Source organism: Cebus imitator, unplaced genomic scaffold (genome assembly GCF_001604975.1).
Source record: "Cebus imitator isolate Cc_AM_T3 unplaced genomic scaffold, Cebus_imitator-1.0 Scaffold44, whole genome shotgun sequence".
Classification (NCBI taxonomy): domain Eukaryota; kingdom Metazoa; phylum Chordata; class Mammalia; order Primates; family Cebidae; genus Cebus; species Cebus imitator.
The window spans coordinates 9,635,854-9,662,853 of NW_016107359.1; the positions used below are offsets into that span (position 1 = coordinate 9,635,854).

The window sequence follows — 27,000 nt, forward strand, 5'->3', positions numbered from 1 at the left end:
GAAATGACAGATGTATGAGATATTGTACATGATGAATCAGGTCTCTTTTCAATCTCCAAAATAGCCCCATAGTTAAATATGCTGATAATACAAATTTATGGGCGTGGTAAACAAGAAGCAATGTAAATGAGAATTTGAAAGGATCTGGAATGTTTTGATAAACAAGCTAGTTGGCAAGCACATTTAAATGACAGCTCCTGCGAAGAAAAATATGTTTGATAATAATTAAACACCATCAGGAACTAATGGTTTGATTCATGAAGGAGTAGTGCTTATCTTTTAGTCAATAGAACCCATAGCTACATTTATCATCCACACAAAATAATATTTATCACACTTTAAAGCTTATAAAACATTTTTACATACATTAAAAGGCCACCATCAGGAAGACATATCTTATATCTAATGTGCATTTTATAAGTGCAGGCACTCGTTGATTTCATTGTGTAACCATCCCATGGAGTAGGAGTACATTCCAGGCTGTATAGCAGGGATAGTACATTGGGCAGAGACATATTTGCAGTTGTAAGCTTAAGAAAGTGTATCAGTCACTGTCCTGGAAGGAAAAAATGCCCTGAGGAACAGTTAAAATGTTTAAATGTTTGCGGTACCCAAAGGTGAATGAAAGCAGGAAGCTTTTGTCTCTATGGTAAGAAGAAGGTGAAGTTGCATGAGCTCAACAAGAACTACCATTTGGTAGAGAAATGTGATCAACACTTGGAAGCTTGGAAGGGGATCAGCAGGGAAATAAACATTTCCACCTTGAGACCTACTCCCTGCTGCCTATAATTCTGATCTCTTACTGCTTCTCAGTAGCCAAACCCATCCATGAGCCAGTGGCAAGGGAATCTGTTGAGCTAGTCTGCATGGAGAAGCCTCCCTAGAGCTAGAGAAGAGTAGAGTTATATGGCCAGTGGCTCAGGAAGAAAAAAGAAATCCAGCAATAAATCTGTGGTGTGTTTTTAAGAAAAGAGGTCAAAATAATGACAGTAAATTATAGGATTACATGCATCGTTCTTACCCGGAGACTCATCCTTGGCAAATGGTCAAAAGCAATTTTTTCCACAGAATATTACTCAGATTTGTCAGGTGAAAATGTCCTGGTCTAACTTAATTGGACTAGGAAAATTACCTGAAATATACATGGGATTGGGCATAAGTAAAACTGATCATTTTTGAGAGGACTATATGTTCAATATGCCCCAGATAGATCCATAATAAAAACACTATGTGCACAAACATAAGTCGATTTCCTCAAGCTCTGGATTAGCCATATATAAGAGGGATTTCTGGATTCAAGTCTTTTTCTTCATTGTATTGAACAAATTCAGATGCTGCTTCAAGTTCTTTCACGTGCTTTTTAGCAGAGTCCTGTTTCCAGAAGTAATTTACGAATAATTCACTCTTTCACCACTTAGAAAGTTAATTAACACATAGAGTGTCCATAAACTTCCTAATTATTCCTATAACTATTTCATTTATATGTAGTTTAAATTGAATATTCAAATGCTAAGCCCATGATAAAATTATCCAAAAATTATTAAGTGTTGTGGCAGACACTATCAGCTCTCACTAACACATATGGTTTGTCTCTCCTTTGGTGCTCACCACATTAATTTCAAATCTATCATGTGATTGGCATTGGCAATTTACTCATTATAATACTTATATGTTTGGACTTTATCAGACTCTGTCTAGCAGCAGGGGCACAATTCTCTAAGTTCTTCTCCTTCATCATGGTGAATACTGAGGCCCAATACCCCAAGGCTATAGCGAAAGATGTTGGGGACTGCTGCAGCTTTGGTGCCTATTTGATTACAGTGAGCAGAGTTCCTTGATGACCAGCAGTAGAAATGAACAAAGAAAAAGGATGAAGTTTTATTGTTTTGATATCTTGAGATTTTTGAAGATTGTTTCTTACCACAGCATAAACTAGCCAAGATTATAATTTGTAGTATTACATATGAGGACCTTAATGATTGCCCACTTCCTGTTTATCATATTCCACACAAAAATGTGACCATTTATACAAACAGAACACTTGAAGTACATCAAACAATCTTTGTCATGTCTTGAAGAATTTTCACATCCGTACATGATGCATCCATGGAAATTCATTTCTTACTATTCTTGGCCTTACTCTTAGCAACTCTTAGCATTCCCACCAGGTTACCTTATCCACACAAAAGCAATGTTGTGCTCGAGTCAAGTCCATGAGAGCAAATTGTTAAATTTTCAATAATTTTGCAAAACAGTTATTTATTTTTTATTATTTTTATTTTATTTTAAGTTCTAGAATACATGTGCTGAACGTGCAGGTTTGCTGCATAGGTATACATGTGCCATGGTGGTTTGCTGCACCTATCAACCTGTCATCTAGGTTTTAAGCACCGCATGCATTAGGTATTTGTCCTAATGCTATACCTCCTTTTTCCTCACAATGCCCCAACAGGTCCTGGTGTGTGATGTTCCTCTCCCTGTGTCCATGTGTTCTCATTGTTCAACACCCACTTATGAGTAAGGACATGCTGTATTTGGTTTTCTGTTCCTGTGTTAATTTGCTGAAGATAGCAGTTTCCAGTTTCATCCATGTCTCTGCAAAGGACATGAACTCATCCTTTTTTATGGCTTCATAGTATTCCATGATGTATATGTGCCACATTTTCTTTATCCAGTTTATCATTGATGGGCATTTGGGTTGGTTCCAAGTCTTTGCTATTGTAAATAGTGCTGCAATAAACATATGTGTTCATGGGTCTTTATAGTACAATGATTTATAATCTTTTGGATATATACCAAGCAATGAGATTGCTGAGTCAAATGGTATTTCTAGTTCTATATCCTCAAGGAATTGCCACACTGTATTCCATAATGGTTGAACTAATTTATACACCTACCAGCGGTGTAAAAGTATTCCTGTTTCTCTGCAACCTCACAAGCAGCTGTTGTTCCCAGATTTTTAATGAATACCCATCTAACTGGCATGAGATGGTATCTCATTGTGGTATTTATTTGCATTTCTCTAATGACCAGTGATTATGAGCTTTTTCTCATATGTTTGTTGGTCACATAAACATCTTCTTTTGAGAAGTGTCTGTTCATATCCTTTGCCTCCTTTTTGATGGGATTTTGCAGCCAACTTTTAAAGGAGCCTAAGTATTAAATTAGATAAATTATAACTAAACAAATTACTTTAAAACAAAATGTATACTTAAAATGAATGACTTCCTTGTTATTTTCCTCATTTTACTATTATTTAGGTTATTGTATACATATGTTGAAAATAATATGCTATTTTGTACTACTGTGTATCTCTTCTTAACTATAAAAGCAATGATATCCATTTGGTAGTTTGAAATTGGCGATAGTGAGATTATTTCTGTCACAGAAATCAGCAAAAATCAAAGCAGGGTTGGATTAATTCACTTTCTTGACTGTTTAGATTTAGAAAAGCAGAAAGTAAATGTTTACCAAGAAGATTAAACTTAATGGGAAGTGTGTTTGTAGTCATTACATTGCCAATACATACAAAAATATTGAGGAAATAGTCTTCCAATATCCCAAAAATCGATATTTGGTTCAACAAAGCAGTTGCTCACATCATAAATAAGCAAGAGCAGTTCTGACATACATTTTTATTTTTGAGATGGAGTTTCACTCTTGTTGCACAGGCTGGAGTGCAATGGTGCGATCTAGGCTCAGAGCAACCTCCGCCTCCTGGGTTCAGGCAATTCTCCTGCCTCAATATCCCAGGTAACTTGGGTTATAGACATTCATCACTACACCTGGCTAATTTTGATTTTTAGTAGAGACGGGGTTGCATCGTGTTGGTCAGGCTGGTCTAGAACTCCTGACCTCAGGTGATCTGCCTGCCTCAGCCTCCCAAAGTGCTGGAATTACAGGCGTGAGCCACCGTACCGAGCCTAACATACATTTTTATTGTTTTACTTTATTTTACTCATAAGCATAAAGTATGAACCAATATTTATTGTCCCCAAAAGTCAGTTATTAAACATTTATCAACACATGGCTGCGCAAAAGTTACTTCACTCAGAAAGTTTATTTTTATAATCTTCTTTCAGGAAGTTTTATATATTAATCCAACTGTTATGAACATAATGTTTTTTTCCCCAAATTTGTATGTTGAAATGCAAACAGGGTGTAATAAAAGTAAAATGCAGTTATCAGGGTGGGTCCTTAATATGATAGAGCTGATGTCCTTGTAAGATGAAGAAGAGGAAACAGTGATCATATTCTGTTCACCATGTGAGGACACAGAGAGAAGGCAGCTTCTACAAACCATGAAGAAAGTCCTTACTAGAAACTGCATCAACTGTTATTTTGATCTTGGACTTTCCAGCCCCAGAACTGTGAGAAATTCATTTCTGTTCTTTAAGCCACCGATTTTTGGAGTTTTTCTATGATAGCCCATGCAGCCTAAGACACTAACTCCCTCTGAGCAGTGTTCTTCCTAACTGCTTTATTGCTCCCTTAGCATAATATTATCAGATAAATTATTATACTCTAGTATAAGTGGTTCTGTTAGTCACAGCAAATACTAATAGTTATTTATTGTATATTGTGTAGGAAATGCTTTCTAATTGCTATTTTAGCAGCTTTTAACAAGTGAAAAATGTTCTTTGTTCTTTTGGAGATTGTATTCTAGGGTAGGGATACAAAATAAGTAAGAAAGATCAATAATTTGTGGGAGGAATAAAAAAGGAAGGAAAATTAGACAATACTAAAAAAGTGATTGTGAAGAAAGGAAATGTTTTATATTAAGTGGTGATGATTTGTCTTTTAAAATCAGCACATTGATCTGCTCCACAAATTCCTAATTATCTGCTTTGTGTGATGAAGCACTCCTTCCATAACTACTGGCAATGCTAAGGGCTGCCTTTCTGCATTGAAGTCTCCCACCAAACACTGACCTTAGCTGAAGTGAATTGTCTTTCTTCATTTTTGGCAGCATATGTCTAACGGCTGGACAATAAGTGCTTAAAGGGCTCTAGGCTCCTTGCCTCAATTCAAGGCAATTCTGCATGACCATTTCAGGTTCAGAGCTCCCCATGAAACTGTCTGAGGCTTTCATATCCAGGAATCGGCAACCAGCGACTTTTGTATGACTGCATTATCAGCAACCAACTTCTTCCTCTGTCCAATTCTGCTTCCTTAACTCCTATCAACTGTTATGCCTGAAAAACTATTACTGATATTTTTACATTTCTGTTTCAGATTCTGTTTCATGGAGAATTCAGCTATCAATAGCTGGCAACAGAAGTGGTCCAAATAAGCAGAAGTTAAGCAGAATTCCTGAATTACTCACAGACTAATTGACAAAGAGGTTTCTTTCGCTGGGTGGTAGAGAACCATGGATAGTCTTTGACAGGGGCAGTGTTATAAATGTACAATTGTTGAAACCTCCATTGGTGATTAACTAAGATGATACACCAGTGAAAAAAATGCACTGGCATGTGTAAAATGGCATGTCTTGAAGTATAGGAAAAGTGTAATCATGTCAATACAATTAGATAATTAATGCTGGGAATAATCAAAAACTGAAAATAATTGATCGGCAATTAAACACAAAGTGTGAGTATCAGAGGAAGTCTTGGTGGCATACAAACACGCTCTTATTAATCAAGAATGCAGGAAAAAGCCAGGCCTCTAGTCCAAGGCTTAGTTATATTATAAGTATATTCCTAAAGTTAAATTTTTACTCCAATATGTCTGATACCGAGTTCAAGGCATTAATTGGGGCAGTACAGGGAATTAAAAAATCAGATGATAACTTACATGAGAGAGTTTCCTATTACAAAAATAAATTATATATCTCTTCCTTCTGTAGGTGTTACCCAATCCTATAATTTTAAAGCTAGAAAAATAGAGTTTAACTTGTATGAAAACAATGCCTTAGAAGACTATGCTCTCATCGCTCACTGCCTTTTCCTACCTCCTGTCTTATCACAAGAAGAAAGATAGGGTAAAGGTACAACATAACTCTATTATATAGCTCTGTGCCACCACCCAAATCTCATCTCAAATTGTAATCCCCACATGTCAATGGAGGGACCTGGTAGGAGATGATTGGATTATGCAGACTGTTTCCCCCATATTGTTCTTATGAAGATGAGAGAATTCTCTTGAGATCTGATAATTTTAAAAGTGCTCTCTCTCCTGCCAGCTTGTGAAGAAGGTACTTGCTTCTCCTTCCTTCCACCATGATTGTAAGTTTCCTGAGGCCTCTCCAGCCATGCAGAACTATGAGTCACTTAAACCTGTTTTCTTTATAAATTACCCAGTCTCGGGTAGTATCTTGATAGCAGTATGAAACAGACTAATAAACCCTACTTGGAACGAGCCAAGTATTCTAAGAGTAGGTATTATCTTTCCAAATAGGAGCAATAACAAGTCAACATATAACTTTTGGACACAAATAAATATGATTGTGATTATATCCTATATGTATCTGATCAAGGGAACAAAATATAAAGTTGGATATGAAAAAAAAGTTATTTTATGAGCACTGTTCCAAAATGTAGTCGTTAATACTTTGGTTAGTGTTTTGGGATAAAACACTAAATCATTGCTAATATTTGTCTTAATAATTTGGAGACAGCAAGACAAATAAGAATTCCAGAACTGTTATGAAAGATAAGTTAAGTACAATTATAAAGACAGAGAAAGTGAGCATGTAAACATGACATGCTGTGCAAATCCAACAAATCCACAAGAGGAGTATGTTTCATGGGAAAGCTCCAAAGGACGTTCTATTTATCAAAGTCATTCGAAATGTGATTGTGAGTGAGGCAAGAGTATCTCTGAGCAACACATATGCCACCTGCTTTGCAGATTAGGCCTGAGGGTAGAAAATGTTGACGCATAATTTTTTTCCATGATAGAAATGAGAATGATAGAATTCTGATATCTCAATGATCAGATGGCAGCACTTAACCATCAGAAGAAAGGTAGGTGCAATTGTCACAATGAGGAAGGAAGGGTGTATGGGAAAATAAGTGATTCATAGAAAACTACAGAGATAGTTAACAGACCACAAGATCATAGGGGCAAAACATATGGTCTCAGTCAATAATGTAATTGTTCAATCTACCATAATGTTTTATTAAATACAAAATAAAATTGGAAGATTGGGGATTAAAAGCAGTCATTCCAGTGAAAAGTTTTGTTCCCTTGCCCTGTTCTTCAACCATTGTAGACTGAGAGCCTATTAAATGAAAGAGAGGCCAGATCTTCCAGAGAAAGGCTCTTGCACCATCATGACAAGTGTGTGTATATTGTGATGATTACAGTAGTCCTTTCTGAAACAAAAATTATAGATTTTTATTCAGGTAACCAACAATGAGATAAGGGTTATGTCCAAACTTTTTGAGAATTGTTCAATTTAGAATCCAATTGACATTGACATAAAGAGATCCACCTTTAAAAATGCAGCTAATAGGACTTCAAGTATAAATAATGTCCCAGCATAGTCTGGGCTCGCAATGGGTCCACTGGCTCCAAAGACTTATTTTCATTTCCCTTTTCCACAAATGTATAATTGGACAAACATTATTTTCTGTTAGCTGAAAAAGTTGTCCATATTTGTTCCTTGGTTAGTAGGGTGAGATCTGCAGTAGTAAAGAAGGGTAAGTAGAATTATCAATAAGTCCTGCTTCTTACTCAACCTAGTATATCAAAAATAATATAGTATTGTGTGGCAGGGGGAAGTATGAGATTGGATATTCTTGAATAACTGACACAGGTGATATTCTCCCTTTACACCCTCTTTTTGATTTACCAGTCTGACCCTTACAAAGCACTCTGGAGAATAAAAGTAAATGAATGCAAATTCAAGAAAATCATAGATCCAGATTCCAGAAATTTATTGGCTTAAGTAGGTTGGCACTCACTCAGATTCATGACATACAGACATTGATCAGAGAATGGCAATTTTCCCCCACCCCTGTGAGAAAATAAGGGCTTCAACGATTACATTTATGTAAAATAGTAACAATATACATTCATGAATTAGCTTAAGGATTATGTTAACTCTCACCCCATTTGTCTAACATAGCCCAAAGAGTCCTAGATAAACTGTACATGACAAGAATATCACATTGTTTTACTATATTGTTGACATCATGTTAATCAGACCAAATCAGAAAGTAGTAAGTCTGTTGGTCCAGAGTGTATGTGATACAATCTGCCAGGTTTTAGAGGTCATGGAGCATGGCTTCACATCTCTCCAAAACAAATAACAAATGATTGTACCTAGTTTCATCTGCCATAGAAAAGGAGACACCTGAAGCAGAGAAATCAATGTTGTTTTTTTCTTTTTAACAATGTTTTACAGTAAAAAAATTTTTTTTTTTGAGGAGAATATATAGTAACATATCATGGTGGGAATTTAAAGCTCAGTTATTATGAAACTCCATATTGGGGAGGTTTCTATAATGATGCTGATTAAAATTGAGAGAATTAAAGAATGTGTAATAGGTTTTTTTTTTTGAGTCATAGTTTCCCTCTTTGTTACCCAGGCTGTAGTGCAGTGGCACAATCTCAGCTCACTACAACCTTCGCCTCCTGGGTTCAAGCAATTCTCCTGCCTCAGCCTACCAAGTAGCTGGGATTTCAGGTGCCCACCAGCACACCAGGCTAATTTTTGTATTTTTAATAGATATGTGATTTCACCATGTTGGCCAGGCTGGTCTTGAATTCCTGACCTCAAGTGATCTGCAGGCCTCATTGTCTTCTATTTTATTGGATGTAGAAGATCATAGAAAGTAAAAGATCTTTATGTAGGTATCATAAAATTCTTAAAGTAGCCTATTCTGTGGGTAGAGTTGAAACCTAAATAAACATGGAAGACTTTTAAAGAAATATTTAGAACATGTTAAATTGCTTGAGGAACCCCAGTAAGAATAAGAAGGAAATATATATATCTGAATCTGAGCTAGAATATACATATATAAAATCTGAACTCCTAACACATATTTAGTATCAAAATCCAGAGCCTGAAAGAGCTCACTCTAGTTTGACAAAGAGGAATCAAAAATAACTCTTCAATTACTGGAACAGTGTATTTTTAAAGGAGTAGAATGGGCAAAGGATGCTAAGAAGGGACAAACATTCAGTAAGGGAACAGTCAAGAGTGCTGGGTTATAAAAATGAATACAGATATGTGCTTAAAGAAAAATAGACTGGTTACATCCTTCATAGTTTACAGGTGGAGTAAAATAAGAATAAAAACGTGATCATTTGATTTGATATTGAGAATGTCATTTTTGTATTCATTGGAATGGTGGGCAAAAAACAAAAACAAAAACAAAAACAAAAACAAAAACAATGGTCTTTTGCCAAATATGCAGGATGCAGCTTTTGGTAGAAACAAATCAGAGACAGAGAATGGTAATTTGAGTGATGCTTGGATGGAAACAACAGTGTACATTATTTTTTTTCTGTTTTTTTTATGGAGTCTTGCTCTGTCGCCCAGGCTGGAATGCAGTGGTGTGATCTCGGCTCTCTGCAACATCTGCCTCCTGGGTTCAAGAAATTCTCCTGCCTCAGCCTCCTGAGTAGCTAAGTTTATAGGCAGGTGCCACCACGTTCATCTATTTTTTGTATTTTTAGCAGAGACTGGGTTTCAACATGTTGCCCAGGCTAGTCTCAAACTCCTGACCTCAGGTGATCTGCCCACCTTGGCCTCCCAAAGTGCTGAGATTACAGGCATGAGCCACCATGCCCAGCTGCCAAGGACATTATAAAAGGGATATTTTGCTATAAGAGGGGTAGAATATGATATGGGACTAGTTAGGCTGGAGATTATACAAATGTCAGGGCAAAATTAAAAAAAAGAGCTTTGTACATTTTGTTTTTCAAACTTGGAGAACCAAGACATGTTTCCATGATGTTTGAGATTTTTCAGTAAAGTAGGGTAAATGAATAAAGAAAGATAGAGACAGAATAATTATAATATAGAGTCATATCCTTTCAGAACATAAATGAGATAGGAAACTGAGAAGAATGGAAATGGTACACTCCTGTTACAACATTAGCCAGAAATGTCTGTCTCTAGTTACACTTTCTGTAAGCTGTAATGAATCATTTTAATGTAATGTTATATATATTTGGTTGTTTTATTATTCTCTATCCTTCAAATTCACATAGAAGCAATTTAAACATTGGGCATTTATTTGAGACTTCCTTCATGTTTTATTTGAAAAAAAATGGAATCCACCTTCATACTGCATCAACTCATCTCGTGTCCACTAGCAAAACAAAACTGTCTTTTATTCTCAAAAATATATATTGTCTTTTCCCTACTGTCATTTTTCTCTCTATTTTTTGTAATCTTGGATGGCATACAGTTGTTCTTCCACGTATTGGAATTTTTGTGTTTGCTTGTGCCGTATTCCATTTCATATTACCTCTCTGTTCCCATATATAATAAAGTCACTGTAGAAGATTGTCCCATGCAAGTGATTTGTATTGAGCAAAGCCTTCCCATACATGCACAATTTTCTAGATTCTCACTGTCTGATGCCTTTCAATTGTCATTCAATTTTGTGCAAAACATATTGATGTCAAAGAATAATGTTTTCTGAAGAGATAGTCTGTCAAAGTTCTGGGAGTTTCAATCTTCAAAAAGAATAAATAGACAACAGTTTGACTATGTGGCTTAGTCTGAAATGTAATCTTAGAGATTTATACTAAAACTATACTACAATATATAAATATTTGGATTTCTTTATATGTTCTTCCTTAATGTAACTTCATCAGCTCTCACACATCATAAACTCTCCAAAAGATAATTGATTTCATGTTTGTGTACAGTGACAACTGCTTCTTTGTCTCAGCACATTTCTCATCATTCCTAAATAACTTATTGAAAAGTTGATTTTTAAAAAAATTTTAAAAACACAATGCTTCTTCCTTAGTAAGTGTTTTCATAAAAATAAAAAATGTTAGAAATGTATTATATATTTTTATTAAATTTTCTTTATGACTATTCAGGTATTTTTACTTAAATATGATTAAAACTACTTAAATAATATAAATATGTTGAAAATGATAAGTCAGTAGAACTTTCATTTATTTGGAACTATCACAACATATGTGTGGTTAAAATAAAACATTATCTGGAGACTTTATAATTTTATTTCTACATTTGTAGTTGTGTAACATAAATATTAACAATAATTTCAAAGTAAAATGTTGGAATTTCAAAAAAGATCTACAATTTCTAAAATGTTTAAAATTGTAACGCTACATTAATATTAGCTACATTTTGTGACCAATGTCAACTATACCAAATATTATCTAAAATTAAAGATAATTGATTTCATTCTGAAAGATTTACACTTCTTTTGTTTCAGTAGAGATATTTTAATGAAGTAATATAAAATTGGCCATCAAAGACTTGACTTTTGAACACATAGAAAATATTCTGCCTTACTGAATTCTCCTTAATTTTATATCAGGAGATATTTATAGCATACTACATTGTTATTAGATAAATTTATATTACATTTCACATGTTCATTGATATTCTGTTTATTCCTTGATTTTATTTTTTTTCCCATTGGTGATTTTTTATCTTTAGTTACAAAGGTTCAATAAGACCCCTTTACTGTAGTGATGCTGTCATCAGACCAAACCAGAAACATCTGAAAACATTGAAAAAGCACAATGATTTTGAATTTTTGGAAAGCACTGCATTAAGCTTCAGTTTCACAAAAAGAAAATATTCCCTTTTATAAACCTACATTACAAATTAGTACCCAAGCAAGTATCAATAGAAATGTTTGAAAATGAATGGTTATATATTTATAATTTAATTGGTATTGTATGTGGGTGTGTGTTACACTTCACTTCAGACACTAGGAAAACCAGATAAGATACCATCTATGTATGGATGATAAATAAAATATGATTAATGATCACATTGAAAATAGTTCTCATAAAGCCCGTTTAGGGATTTTGTTACAGTACTTGAAACAACTGATTTGCTAGCAGCATAATAAAATCTTAGAAATTTTAAAAAGTGATGTTTTCTGGAATGTCATCACAGCTAAATACATCAGATAGTGTAATATACAAGAGAAAAAGATTTTATATCCTCCTATGCTTGGTGTATTAAATAATGATGGGGTTATTTTACTGCACTATAATATTAAAAGGCATTGACCCTTTAAATGGTATATATTTAAATAATCATTTTTCTCAAATTATTATGCTTAGTGGGTTTTATTTTAATTTAATAATTTATTGACTATTTGAATAAGATTACATAACTGTGGGAACAAAGATTTTTTAACATTTTATTATGTAATTTTCAATAAAGTAGAATTCCAACTGTTATGAGAAATGAAAAAAATCAAATATAATCTTAAGTTATGTGGAAAATTTTTTTGTTAGGTTAAAACAAGAAGTTGGTGCTTTAACACTTCAAACTTAAGCAAAATATAATATTCTGGTCCATAGATACATACAAAGCCTACTTTTGCAGTCCGGTTTCTTTTGAAATTGCATACCTACTTCAATGTAATATTCCTAGAATGCTTCAGGGTAATTTTTACAAATCATGATCTTTTGGAATAATTCATTATTTTAACTAATATCTATCACTGTATCCTAGTCTGAAATCATCCCTGAATACTACCAGTTTTAATTCAGTGTGAAATTCTTCCTCCTTAACTTTAAATTATCTTTCTCTCTTCTTTTCTCTCCCCTCCTTTCTTTGTTCTTCCCTGACTGCCCTCCTTCCTACCCTCCTTCCTTTATTTCTTGTATTTTTGAAAGAGATATTTTGGGATTCTTTGGCAGCCAAGAGGATTGTCAGCCAATCCAAGCATGCATGGAATATAAAGAGAAAACACTGAGATTGAGGTAAATCTTGAACAGCATTGAAAGTCAAGTTGGCATTAAACAGATAAAATGTGACTAGGAGATGGACATATGCAAATAAACACATGGAACGGTGAGGAAACGGCAAAAATCAAATAATGTAATGACACTGAGGGTATATACTTTGCATTTGGAGGAGTGACATAAAGAAGATCATGCAGGAAATGATGGTAGGTTGTTACAAATCCCAGGTGCCATCCTGAGAGCTATTACTTTTAGTATGAAAAAACATGAGGAAAGCACAGGATTATAAAAAAAAAAAAGTCAGAATCAAAATTGCTTTCTAAAACAAGATCTTCACTGCCTCTATTGTTCAGTAAATTGTAAGATAAAGTACTTGTGGGAAGATCTCTGTAAGTTTTTATTTAAACTAGGAATCAGCCCGGCCTGGGAAGGCAAGGCAGGAGGATCACTTGAAGTCAGGAGTTCAAGACCAGCCTGGCCAACATGGCAAAACCCATCTCTACTAAAAACACACAAAAAAATAGCAGGGTGTGGTGGTGCATACCTGCTAAGGCACAAGAATGGCTTGAATCTGGGAAATGGAGGTTGCCGTGAGCCAAGACCACGCTACTGCACTCCACCCTGGGTGACAGAGTGAGACTCCCCATCAAAAAAGCAAACAAACAAAAAAACCCAGAAATCAATCAGCTTTGATGATTAAAATAACACAGACCAATAACAATAATTGAAAAATCATTTAAAAATACTCACCCATAGGTGGGTATTGAACAATGAGAATACGTGGACTCGGAGAGGAGCATCACACACTGGGGGCAGTTACCGGGGTAGAGGAGAGACAGAGGGGAGGGATAACATCATGTGAAAAATCATTTAAAAATAGCACTATGTATGTATTATTACTACATAAACATATGTACATACACATAAACAGCACATAGTCTTGTGTATGTAAATAAAATTTTTACCCTATAATAGGTAAGTTATTTCCATTTTTAATTTTTTTAATTAATAAGGATATTTGTCTCAATTAGTTCAGCTTAAGAAAACTATTCAGTTTGACCATCTATTTGTCCAGCACAAGCTTTCCTGCTAAGCAACAATTTTCCAGCTGCATCTAATTTGTTCTAAACAGGGTTCAGGGTTCACCTTCATGATACTTACAAAAAGTATTTAAAATTATTGTTCAGACTGCTTATTGATATCCTATTAGTCTACAAGCAAGACATTCTACGATCCTCTAATTATTCCCTTCCCTCAATTTGCTCTGACTCAGAAATCTTATTGCATATATGTCACTAATACTTTTAAATCTGATTTCTTTTGTTCACGCACCCTGGTGAATTAGAAAAGATTTGTATCACTAACTTACTATTTTCCATATTTTCTTTAAGTACCTATGAAATTAGGCTAATTTGTTTTTCTGTTTTCAATTCTATCACATTTTCACTCCATCCTCCAATTTGTTGATCTTTTATTTTCAGTCCATTACTCAAAACATAGACTAGAATGCATTTTTCCTACCTATATCCTTAGAGTTATTACCTATTGCCCTCTAAAATAAGATTTCTCGGAATAGGCTAGGAAGTATTATCTTGAGTGCTCTAAAGTCTTCAGATTCATATTGTCACTCCCTTCTCTACTCCTTCCCGTACATATGCTTATGCAATATTCAGCTAATTGCACTTTACCTAATAATTGTTTGTGGCTTTATTCCTTAGCTTATGCTCCCGCTTTGATCAAAATCCCCCTACCCTCTCTTCTTATTCCATCTGGCTACGGTATATCTACCCTCTGAGACTAACTTGTAAATATATTTTCTTGCCAGCATACTTTCCAAATCACTTCAGGTTGCATTAAATATATTTTCTATATGCTCAAATGGAATCTTAATGTTACAGGTAGAGCTGTTCAGTATCTTATTTAATAAATCACAATGCAATTTTAAGTACCATTAGATAATTTTTCTCATAATTTATTGATATTTGTGGACTCACTACTTATTTTCCTTAGCAGTCTACTTTGAATCAGTTACAAGGGCACAAATAACACCCTTTAAAGTACCTTTAAAATACATCTTTTAAAATTCATAAGACAAGCATAAAGCAGTCCTTATGCTTTTCCTCATCCATGTTTTCAAGAGTTGACATTTTCAGAAAGTGTTTCCTGAAAAAGAAAGGTGAGATAGCTTTAATAAGAAAAGCAATTGCAAGCTTATGAAAGATGAGAACTTTGTGTCATTAGATGATAACCTCTTCATTTTTGGCTTTCTATGGTGCACATAGGCAAGCTCTCATGTACATTAATGTATCTTTGAAAGTGTATCTATTTTTTCTAGAAGAAATGCATTCCTTGATAAAATCTAGTCTACTATAATTTCAGCTACTCAGGAGGCTGAGGCAGGTGCATTGCCTGAACCTGGGAGGTGGATGTTGCAGTGAGCCCAGATAGCGCCATTGCACTGCAGCCTGGGCAACAAGAGCAAAACTGTCTCAAAAAAAAAAAAAAAAAATGAATTCAGTCTACTAAAGACAGTCTAATCTGCCTAAAATTTCCTTACATCTAACCCTCAAGCCACCTTAAAATCCTGAGACTGCTATATAAAGTTTTACATATGTATGATCTTACATATGTAAATTAAATTTATATATGTAAGGTTATACATATGTAAAACTATTAAATTTATAGCATAAAAATTTAATTATTAAATGGCAAAGTGCATCGCATCATAAAAAGAAGCATAAGAAATTAAAGTCTTTTGGTTTGTATATCATGCCTTGTTTAGCATAATTTTATGTTAAAAATTTACTAAATTAAAACCATGGCTCATTAAAATTTAGCCAATAACCAAATGATTCTTTAATATGAAAAATTTAACAAGCATTACTTTATCTTAAGGTGGATGAAATATAGGAGCTTTACCGGACAATTTCAGTTGTCAGATAGTTACTGGATCTACATAAATACACTGCAGTATTGGACAGGACTTCTAAGAGTCTGAAATCTGCTCAGCAACCTGTTGCTTAAGGAAGCTTGCATTTCAGTCTTCTAAAGGCCATAGCAGTATTTCATGAGTTTTTCCTACTGAATCACACTAAACCTATGCGAACAAATACAGAGTTTATTAACTTATAACTATTATCCTTCAGTATATCTAGACTATTGCTCTATTAGATTTCTGAAGGACCAACTATCTCAGACAGCACCTTCATGTCTCATACATTTCCTGGTTGACAAATCCACATTTCCAAATTGTATTCAGTCTACAATGGAAAAGACCTGCAATCCATTAGGTACACATGACCACCTGGATTTGACTCTTTTAGAAGATTCAAATGTTATGATGAGTTACTACATAATATCACGAGATATTATTTTTTTTACTAAGTTACTTATTTGTGGCAGTAATGTAATGAATCATGTTAATTTATGACTTTTTTTTGTAATGACATATGAAATTCACATTGAGCTTCTTGCTCACTTAAATGCTTCCATAAAGGTGACTAAATCATAATTTTTAATATCTGAATACCTACAGCTTCTGATGATTAGTTATTATTTTTACATTTATTTAGTGCATTTTAAAATCACTATGGTAGACATGAAAGATTCCAATCATTCATAGTGTCACAAAAGATAAAATAAAAATATTTAATATCCCAAAAGGCTATATGTTGTATATAAACATTAATAAATTACTAGGAAATAATTCTGTTTTATACTAAAATATTTTGAAAACCTGTTGATACCTGTGTTTTCAAAGATCACATTTTCAGTCTGGACTTCTAGAAGTATGATATCCCTTCAACAACCTGATATTCAAGGAGAATTGTGAAAATCAAAGAGTGATTCTCAGGTTGAATATACATAGTTATTTAATCATATATATGTATACCAATTAGTCTTCTATACTGTCAGGAGAATATTACTTTTTTATATAAGGATAAATTATTGAGCCAAAAAAAAATATGTGATCACCCAGTGTTGAGGGTGTGGTCAATAATTTTGTTTTATTGTTTAAAGAACATCTTTCCAAATTATATAGAGTGAAAAATGACATATATATGGCAGCATATGAAAAATACTAAATTAAAAATGAGAAAGTAATATAGGAGAGGTTAGATTTAATAGACCTGGATGAGGATGTTGACTCTTCAGGATGACCTACACATTCTTTCTCACTGTTGCCAGTAGTAGGTGTGTTTGATCATTGATCGTTTAAACAATCTTTTTTTTTTTTTTTTTTGAGACAGAATCTTGCTCTGTCACCCAGGCTGGTGTGCAGTGGCATGATCTCAGCTCCCTGCAACATCTGTCTTCCAAGTTCAAGCGATTCTCCTGCCTCAGCTTCCCTAGTAGCTGGGATTACAGGCATATGCCAACACGTTCGGCTAATTTTTGTATATTTAGTAGAGACAGGGTTTCACTATATTGACCAAGCTGGTCTGGAACTCCTGATCTTGTGATCCACCCATCTCAACCTCCCAAAGTGCTGGGATTACAGATGTGAGCCACTGCGCCTAGCTTCAAACAACCTTTTGTGGTATAACTGACCTTCCAAGCATTTGCCATTTTGTACAACAATCTAAACTTGGTTCTTTTTGCTACAGACGTTACTAAAATTTCATTACTAATTATGTAGAAGAGAATACATGCATCTGTGAAAAAGCCTTTTAAATAAGCTTTCTAGTGTAGTTATTAAAGCCTTAACCACTGAACATGGAGCAATACAGTTGGTGTTCAGTTTCCAGTTTCCTACTCACAATCTATGTGACTTTAGCAAATTATTTTTCTATCCAATGTCACAGATTCCTCATCTGCCATATAAGCTAATACACACCTAACTTACGGATTTTTATAAAGATTCAGTGATTTATTATTTTTTAAGTTTTCCAAACAGTTGTCACGCACATAGAAATGTCAGGGTTTTCATTATTCCTGCTGAAGGTATTTTGTCAAACACACGTTTCTTAACTTGGAATCATGGAATCTGTATGTGTAATTCAGGGATTTTGAAATTTGGCATGGAAACAATACATCTTTGAAATTTCAGATTACTTTCATTTGATATATCTTTTGCAGATACCTCAAAATGCCATTTATAGTTATCTTTACTGCAAAATCACAATAATTATCTTGATATACAAAATATTAGTGATTACCATTTTCCTGTTAACAGATGGCTATGTGATAAAACTGGCCATCTATTGAGCTATATGGGGCCTGGCTATAGTCATTCGGCCACAAAACACTTAAATTTGTAGTTCTCCACTTCTGACCCAGACAAGAAGTTACTTTGCATCATTGTCCATTCTCAGTCATTTGCTGATCAGTGTGTAAAAGGCAGTTAAAACCAGCCTAGAGTTAAATGTTTAGCCATTATAGTCATTTCACTAATCCTTCTTGAAACATAAAATTTAACTTGCCTAGTCTTAAATGCTTTCTTATTTATCGTGTTATGAGAAGCATATATGTTACAATTGTAACTGTAATAAATTTCAATATATTTTATGTTTATTGTAATTCTATGTATTTCTATGTAATTTATGCATTTAAATACATATTTTGACAGGTAGTTTATAGAATTCAACAGATTGTCCTAGTGGGTCACACAATGTGCACACACAGCCTCACATTTAACTTTCAGACTCTACTCACTAAGTTGTTTGTAAAAGCTCAAAGGACACATTTTTCATAAAACTTTCATGGTTTTCCCCAAACATAACAGTAACTACTATATATGAAGTGATTTACTTTATACGAGGCAAGCACTTTATATATACCATTTTAATAAATCCTTACAGAAAATCTGCAGGCTACTTGTTTTAATCCTGAGTTTACAAACACAGTCCATAGAATTTACATAAGTATTTAAGACTAACTGGACTGCTACAGATTGAATTAAAATTACAAATTATAATTTTAAAGGGATTTTAGATATATTCTATTTCTGTCACATTTATCTGTAGCTCTTTTTTTTATTGTTTCTAGTACATTCTAAGTCTCTATGTAATAGGTATCAGCCTTTTTTTGTGGCAACTGGTACAAGGATTTATACCTAGTGGGTACTCACTACATATTTATTTGACAAATCAAAACATGGGTTTTAATTCAGAGAGAGGAAGCAGAGACAAAGGAAAGTAACAAATGTGACAACATCTAAAAAAACTTAAACTCACATATTAAGTATTCAGAGTTTTTAGTCTTTTCCTTTGTTAATTCCTGTAGGCAATACTGACTCTCATTGCAAGTTGATTTTTCTGTCTTCGGTTTTGCTTTTTCAATTTGTATGACCTTAAAGAGTCACTTCAAATATAGTGCTAGGCCTCTATATACTCATTTCTTAATAATATTTCATTTCCTAAAGAAGATCAAGTGTGTTTTATTCACTATGCAAAAATCCATGATAAAACCAACATGCTCTTTGATAAAATGAGTTACTGTATTTGTAGGTTACATTTATTCTCTAAATTGACCTACTTTTCTTTGTAGAACCTCCTTCTAATTCATTTAATCACAATAATGTTAATATTATATTAGCCATTTTTCCTCAAGAAATGATTTCTAAATTGCTCCATGGCACACAAATGCTTATTTTTTCCCCATGTTTTCTTTAAAGAAAACATATCTAAGAGATTAAGTGAGGTTACAAAGTTCACAGAGTCTTACAAACCTTGATGTTAAGAATCAGATGCTTAGTCTTTCTGGCCTTAACAGCATACAATTGTGATATTCATTGATTTCTTTGTTTTGAACCAGTTACTCTACTGAGCTCTTTAACATAAATCACTAAAATTAAGCTTGCAAAAAAAAAAAAAATCTATGCTTCATTATTACTTAAGTTTTTTGTATTAGGGAACTAAAGAATCAATAATTTTAGAAAATTGCTCTAGTTTATTGAGTTTGTAACAGTCTTGATTGGAAACTCTAAGTGATGTCTTTGGTAGGCATAGGTTCTTAACGATTAGTCTTGTGTGTTTTCTCAGAGGTGGGCCAATGTTTACTGTGATCCTGCCCCATGCTGGGCCTCTGTTACATCTTTCATGACAAATCTGTTCACTTATTTCTCATAAAAAATCATGGCATATTTCCTTATCATTTCCTTCTCTATCTCCTGCAGAACTTCTTATAATAATAATTGTTAAGCATTTGTTAATTGCCAGGGTCTCTTTTAGATTCTGGGAACAAAACAATGTGTAAAACTAAACTCTCTTTTCATTGAATTTATACTTCTTTAGAGATTTCCTCTTTAACCAATAGATCATTTAAAAGAGCTTTGCTTTCCTAGAGTACAGTTACTAACTTCTAATTAGGTTTCCTTGCAACTGGATAATACATTCTGTAAACTGTGAATCTATTTAAACTTATCAACATTAGGTTATGTACAGTAAAGGGTCTACCATGGTGAATATACATGAACACTGGAAAACAATATTGACTTTGCAGTTTTCTAGAAATATCAATTAGTCCAAAGTGTTATTTAGATCTGTGTCTTTATTTTCGTTTTCTTATTATTGCCCTAGTTGTTGTATCACTTACTAAGAAGCTGGTGTTAATAATCTTTTTCTATAATTGTGAAATTATTTATTCATTCTTTTAATGCTGTCAGATTTGCTTCAAGTATTTTGAGGCTTTCTTATCAGGTGTATACATTATAATTGATATTATTTTTCTAATAAATTTTTATTTCTATCACTATGCATAATATCTTTTTTGGTTGAAGAAGTACTTTTTTGTTAATATATATTCTCAAAGCTGCATGTCCTCATTTCTTGTTTGAAATGTATTTTTTAGCAATGTAATTATTCCCTATTTTTTATATTCAAAGAGGATTCCTTGTAGGCAGTAAGAAGTTAGATCTGGTTTTAAAAAAATTCACTATGTGAGTCTAATATCTCTTTCTTTAGTCCTTAGAATTTGTTTCTGACTAGCATAATTTCCACCTTGCCTGAGAAACTTCCTTTATAATTTAATGTAGAATATAACTATTGTTCTCTTGATTTTTTTATTCACCTGAATATGTCTACTTCACATTCAGCTGCAGGTTATGTTCCATGGGTATAGAATACTAAAGTGACAGGTATTTTATTATGTCTTCTTTTCTTTTTTTTCTTTTTNTTTTTTTTTTTTTCCTTTCTTTCTCTCTGAAATTTGAAAACATTGCTCGACTGTCTTCTAGTCATGGTTTCTGACAATCTATTCGGGTTAGTATTTCTGTTATGTATAGTGTTTCATTTTTCTCTAGTGCTGTGAAGACTTTTTCTTTATATTTGCTTTTTAACAATTTGATTTAACAGATATAGGCATAGATTTTTTAGACCTATGTTGCAGAATTTTGTCTCTTAGTTCATCTAAAACCTGGGTTCTTGTCACGTGAACAGGAATATTTAGGAATGAAGACACATTGAAAGGTGAGTAGAGCAGGATTTTGCTGGGGGGAAAAATATCTTTCAGCAAAGCAACAGGGGTTCCTGCTAACAGGTCCTCACCTCACAGATTGATTCACCAGGTTACCACAGGAGGTGAAGAGAACAGACTCCTCCCATGCATAAGTGGCTCCACCCACTTTCCCCAGTGCCCATACAGGGCTCCAGTGCACTGTGGGCATGCCCAGACAAGCCCTGGGCAGGTTCCCTCATCTGCACAAAAGCATCTGATGTAAATACTGTGTGGAAGGTTAGAAATTCTCTAGGTACACCCTTTTATCTAGCTAGGCATGTGGCTGTTTCATTACCCCATCTAAAGAAGTACATCTAACTGCCATTAGAATAAGGATAAAGATAAGGATGAAGACCAATTTTAATTGCTTCCTGCTGACAGGGAAGCTATTTTGGGAAAACCACAGTCAGATTTCACTCAGAGACCTATCTAAGGGTTCCCAGCAAAAAAGTCCATCATCCGAGGCTCCAGTTGCAGACCCTTTGGAGTTTGATAGCCTGAAGGTGAGAAGAGACAAACCAGTTTATTAGAAAACATGTATCAGAACCAAACAAGGAGGGGTTAAGGACAACTCGAAAATACGGAGGGCTTTTACGAGTTTGCACAGGAAGAGGGAGGCCAAAAACCCAACTGGTTAAAAAAAAAACCTTTTACCTTTTTGCTGGCATGTCAGGCTTCTGGGTTCCCTTCCCCTGAACCCAGTCCTAAGCCAACTATTCAAAGGTTTGAGAAATTACCTCTTCTCAGTTTGAAGTACGCATCTGAAAAAAGCATCCTGTGGTACAGAGACACCACTACTTACCTACCAGTGAATAGAGGACAGAGGAAGAAAAAGCAGAAAAGAAGGCATTTATTTCAGAAGAGTTCCAGGGGTTTAGGATGTGTTATAAAGGGGTACAGGCTAAAGAGAAATGGCTACTCATCTAGAAAAATAGGTGAGCAGGTGTGTCTGGTTTCTTTCTACAGCAAATAGAGAGAATGTGAGGTGTTCCTCTTTCTTTCCTTGTATTGCTGAATCCTGGCAACTCTGCCACGTGCCACCCATGGGTGTCAAAGTGGCTTACATTCATGGTTACAGGGGGCCTAGGGGGTGGGAATAGCTGCTCTTTCTCACATACTCCATATCTCCCCTCCTGGAAGTAGCCTTTGAATTCTCTAGGCTTCATTTTAGCCATGGGTACTAGCATATCCTTTATCCATGAAATGGGAAACTTGGCTTGATCGAGTCATGCTCACCTGTGCTGTGTCTTTTGACTTTCATTATTGTCTGGCTTCTGGATCCCTAAGATCAAGTTTTTTTAGACCTTTGACACAAAGCTTGGAATTCAGTTTGGGACCAAAAATGTGTCTCAGCATGGGGATTGCATGGACTCATTATCATTAGCCAAATGCTGAAGGGAAGCTGTGGAACTGAGTTCTCCTCCAACAAGGGAAAGAAAAGGATATCTTGCGACACACCCAGATAACTGGTGTTTATAGTTATGCTTGCTAAGAGTAGGGTACGTGGGGCTTTGCTTTGGTTAGCTCCCTTGGTTTTACTTTCCCAAAAAGGAAACCTCTGGATGATGGGCATCCTATTTATTCTCATCAGCTGGCAGGATTTGCAGGATAATTGTTCAGAACTAAAATATTGATCCAAATTTTTACATTATCCATCCCCTTTTGTACTTTCTGATCTGCAGTCAGAGAGTGCTGGTTGGTTCACAGGAACAAGCAGGGTTAGTCTAAAATGTAGGCAAAAACTTAAAAACAAATAATGAGTTTAGGAACTAATGATGATAAGTTTTAAAACATAATTTCTCTCTGTCTAGTTCTCATTTCTGTTAAAAACAAATCATGATAGGGTTGTGTTACTTGCAAAATAGACTTTAGTCTTACACTTGGCTTAATTCTTTGCATAAAGTGCAGCAAGAATAATTACAGGCTCTTCAGATTAGCTTTGATGGAAATCTGTTCCATAAGAAATCTCAGATAAGACCATTTAAAGTTGACCCAAGCCCTAGATTTGTAGCTTCAAACACCTGTGAGTTGGGTAAACTCCTCTCTTCTTGAGGTCCCAAGAGCACATGGTATCTGGGCCTGTTAGAAAGTGATATTCTTTACTCACCACAGATTAAGAACCCTGTATGTGGACTGTGTAGACAAAGGTGTGATGCCAGTTTTCCCAAGGGGCTCTCATCAGCTCTGCAAGTTGATCTTGACTACTTAAAGGGAAGCAAATCTTTCCAATCAAAGCCTGGTAAAACAATCAGTTTCTCCAATTGCATTCTGTTGCAAAAGAAAAAGAATTCTTACTGCACTGATGCAAATGACTATACCGCCATGATTTAAGAATGCTCCCTACTAGTTTCTAAATTCTGAAGAGGCCAGGCAGGGCGAGATAATATGTTCCAAATTTTGTCCACAGGAGGGCATCTTACTCAATTATTAAAGGTCATAAATAACTCAAAATAAGTTTGCTGGACTCTGAAAAACAAAGCAATGATCAGCAATATTCCAAGCAAAAATTAAAAAGATTACCTCAGTTTTCTCTTAATTCATTCAGTTAACTCTTGTTTTGCTTGATATCTGTGAACATTTTAATTTTCATGAGTCCTGTATGTTTTTTCTTTATTCCAATGTCACAATCTCCAATGTTATCAGAAAACTGCATTTGAGAACACCTGTCAAAGTTCCATAGCTTATTGTAAACCGACCATTGAAGAGGATGAAAACAAGACAACAATGGTCTGCGAGTGACAAAATGTCCAGGGTAGTTACAGTCAGAAACATAATTGACAAATAAATTTGGTTATCTCTGTGGTTTACAATAACTTAACATAATAACTATAATTATGATTGATAGCATATACTCAAACATTAGAATTTTAGAAATCCCATAAAATTTTGGAATATATATTAATATTATTCACCAAAATATGACCTAAAAAAAGATTTAACATCATTTTGTCAATCCCATGTACCTAGAACATACGAGACAATCCTGTTCACCTTTTTTTTTGATACTCTAGGGGCACTCTGTAGCATCTAAAAGCCTGGTGTCAAGAAAGACAATTTTAAAACTGAAGTTTGCTTTTGAGAAGTCTGTTAAGTATGTTAGAGATTTTAAATACTTGATGTTATGAAATGGAATTCCAGATTATCATAAATTATTTACTTTGCCAAAATGACTCAGAAATTTAAAAAGCAAAAATCTAACCATTTACAAATTTTGCTAAAGAGTAGCTCAGTGCTTTAAGAGTGCCTTGTTGTACTTCTTTTTTTTTTTCAAAATGAAGTCTTGTTCTGTTGCCCAGGCTGGAGGGCAGTGGCACAATCTCGGCTTACTGCAACCTCTCTCTCACCAGTTCAAGCAAATCTCTGCTTTAGCCTCCCAAATAGCTGGGATTTTAGGCACCTGCCACCACGCCCAGCTAATTTTTGTATTTTCAATAGAGAAGGGGTTTCACCATCTTGGCCAGGCTGGTTTTGAACTCCTGACCTTGTGATCCACCTGCCTCAGCCTCCAAAAGGGCTGAGATTACAGGTGTGTGCCTGGTCCCTTGTTGTGCTTTTATTTCAATACTGAATTTAGAGAAAAATTATATAATATCCATTGAATTTTTTTCGATATGTTCACACACAGAATTTCCTTTGCAAGATTAATTTTACAATTCTTCCAAAACTTGTCTGAACTTACAGAATTACCTTATTTAATTGAAAACAATCTTTTAACCTTAGGCAAATTTACATTTCTATGCCTTCTTATTATCTTTTACTAAGAACACATTTTACTGTTCTTACATACTTCAAATGTAAATATATTTTTAGTAGTGTCAATTACATTATAATGGTAACTCGTAGCAATTTTTACCTTTAATGTAAAACTTGGTAAGTTATTTCAATTATGAGCTAGGTGCAGCCAAGGTTTGACTCCTTCCAGCACAATTAAGGGTATATTTGGTAACATCTCTTCCTAGGCCTTACCAATTGTGAAGCCAGCAAATTGAATCATTCACAAAGAGCAGTTTATAACCTTAAGACATTTAGCAAACCTGCATAATTTACTCCAGCTATTTACATTTTGATGCATATGCATTTCACCAATAACCTATAAGGCAGTTTTTATTTATCAAAGATTAAAGCTACCACAGCTTTTATCTTTCCTCTAAAAAATATTCAAGTGCTTATTTTTAGTTAGGCCAATTAATTAGAGCTGTTTTTATAAACATCTCAAACACAAAACATATATAACTTCACAGACAGGCAGAAGAAAACTCAGCATCCGCAAGATTTTCCATTTCCCAATCTCATAATTGGATTATTGTCCTCCAGGCGGATACCTTTCAGAGACAGGGCTAGGAAAACATGAAGCATCTAGGGCTTAATAAACAGGCATAACTGGGAGGCAAAAACAGATTTTGACAGGGATCTATCTGCTTCTAATTCCTGAGGTTCCATGAGGAAAACAGATTTCTTCCCAAAATAGGGTCAGTAGCGTCTTCTGTTTTTCCCAAGAAGTCCCATGGCCCCCAGAATTATCTTAGGGCCTCTCCTGCATGCATCAAGAACGGCAAGACAAAATGGAGAAAAATCCCTTTTTCCAGCCAAACAAAATCCAAGGAAAAACAATAACAACAACAACATAAATGCCTTTTAAATGTGCTTATAACTTGGATATCCACTTTTAATTCAGCTGAGCGCTCTTTAAGAGTATTATTTTAAATCCCTTGTTATCTGATTTTAGTTGTGTCAAGCAGCCAATATTTCTGGCTTTCAAACTTTATTGAAGGCTCAGGGAAAAAAAATCCAGGCTGTTTGTGAAGGGGAAAAGAGTCAACAAATTGCAAAGGTCACGCAGATATCAAACCAGAAAGCGTTTATTCCCTAGGCCCGGATTGAACACAGCTGCCATTGTAAAATAATGGAGGCTAAACAAAACATTGCCCTGAGGTTACAGGTCACAATTTCAAGGAGGTAAAACAAGATGAGGACCTGCAGCAAAGTTTGCTACTGACCCATACAGAAAATCATGCAAAGCACACTAGATTGGCTACAGATTAAGATCAATCTCAGGAATCCTTTTTAATAATTAAAACTTTACAGAGAATATAAACAGTGATCCTTATAATTCCTGGCCTAGTAAAATGTCTTCTAAAAGGAAAAAATAAAAACTCTCACTTAAAAGTTAACTGCTGGCAGGGTAGGGAAAGGCAGAAAAGTTTGAAGTGCAGGATTGAAAAGATTCCTGTGGGAAGAACATCTTATTCTCATGCAAATGAATCCTCCGACAGGGCAAGAAACTTAAGAAGGGAGCAGAGAGCCTCTGGTTCACGGATCCTTCCCTGAAAAAAAGGAAAAGGCTGACATTCCCGACCCCTGGAAGTGACTGGAGGGAAGGGGAAGGAGGCATAATTTCCTCTACCCTAAGAAAATGTCAGAGGACACAAAGGCTTAGAAGCAAAACAAAAAAAGGGTTTTTTTGGCTCGCACTTACCCTTTCTCAAGCCCCATGTTTGGGTGCCAAAATGTTGCAGAATTATGCTCCTTAGTTCCGCTAAAACCTGGGTTCTTTTCACACGACCAGGAACATTAAGGCACGTGGGCACATTGAAGGATGAGTAGAGCAGGGTTCTGCTGGGCAAAAAGGAAAACAAAAAACAAACAAACCACTAGCAAAGTGAGAGGGGTTTCTGCTTAAAAGCCCCCACCTCA

At 34.7% G+C, this 27,000-nt stretch overlaps 1 long non-coding RNA gene across 2 annotated transcripts; it reads right to left on the bottom strand.

Moving 5' to 3' along the window:
- On the bottom strand, nucleotides 1-27,000 carry LOC108303076. Of its 2 annotated transcripts, XR_005199895.1 has the most exons (6): nucleotides 26,783-27,000; nucleotides 23,414-23,574; nucleotides 21,357-21,506; nucleotides 14,932-15,033; nucleotides 10,534-10,638; nucleotides 1-197 (listed from the first exon to the last, which is right to left on the bottom strand). It is a non-coding gene; the product is annotated as an uncharacterized LOC108303076 (long non-coding RNA). The 2 variants fall into 2 exon arrangements; XR_001824674.2 differs by lacking the exon at nucleotides 21,357-21,506 and having other exon boundaries at nucleotides 1-81.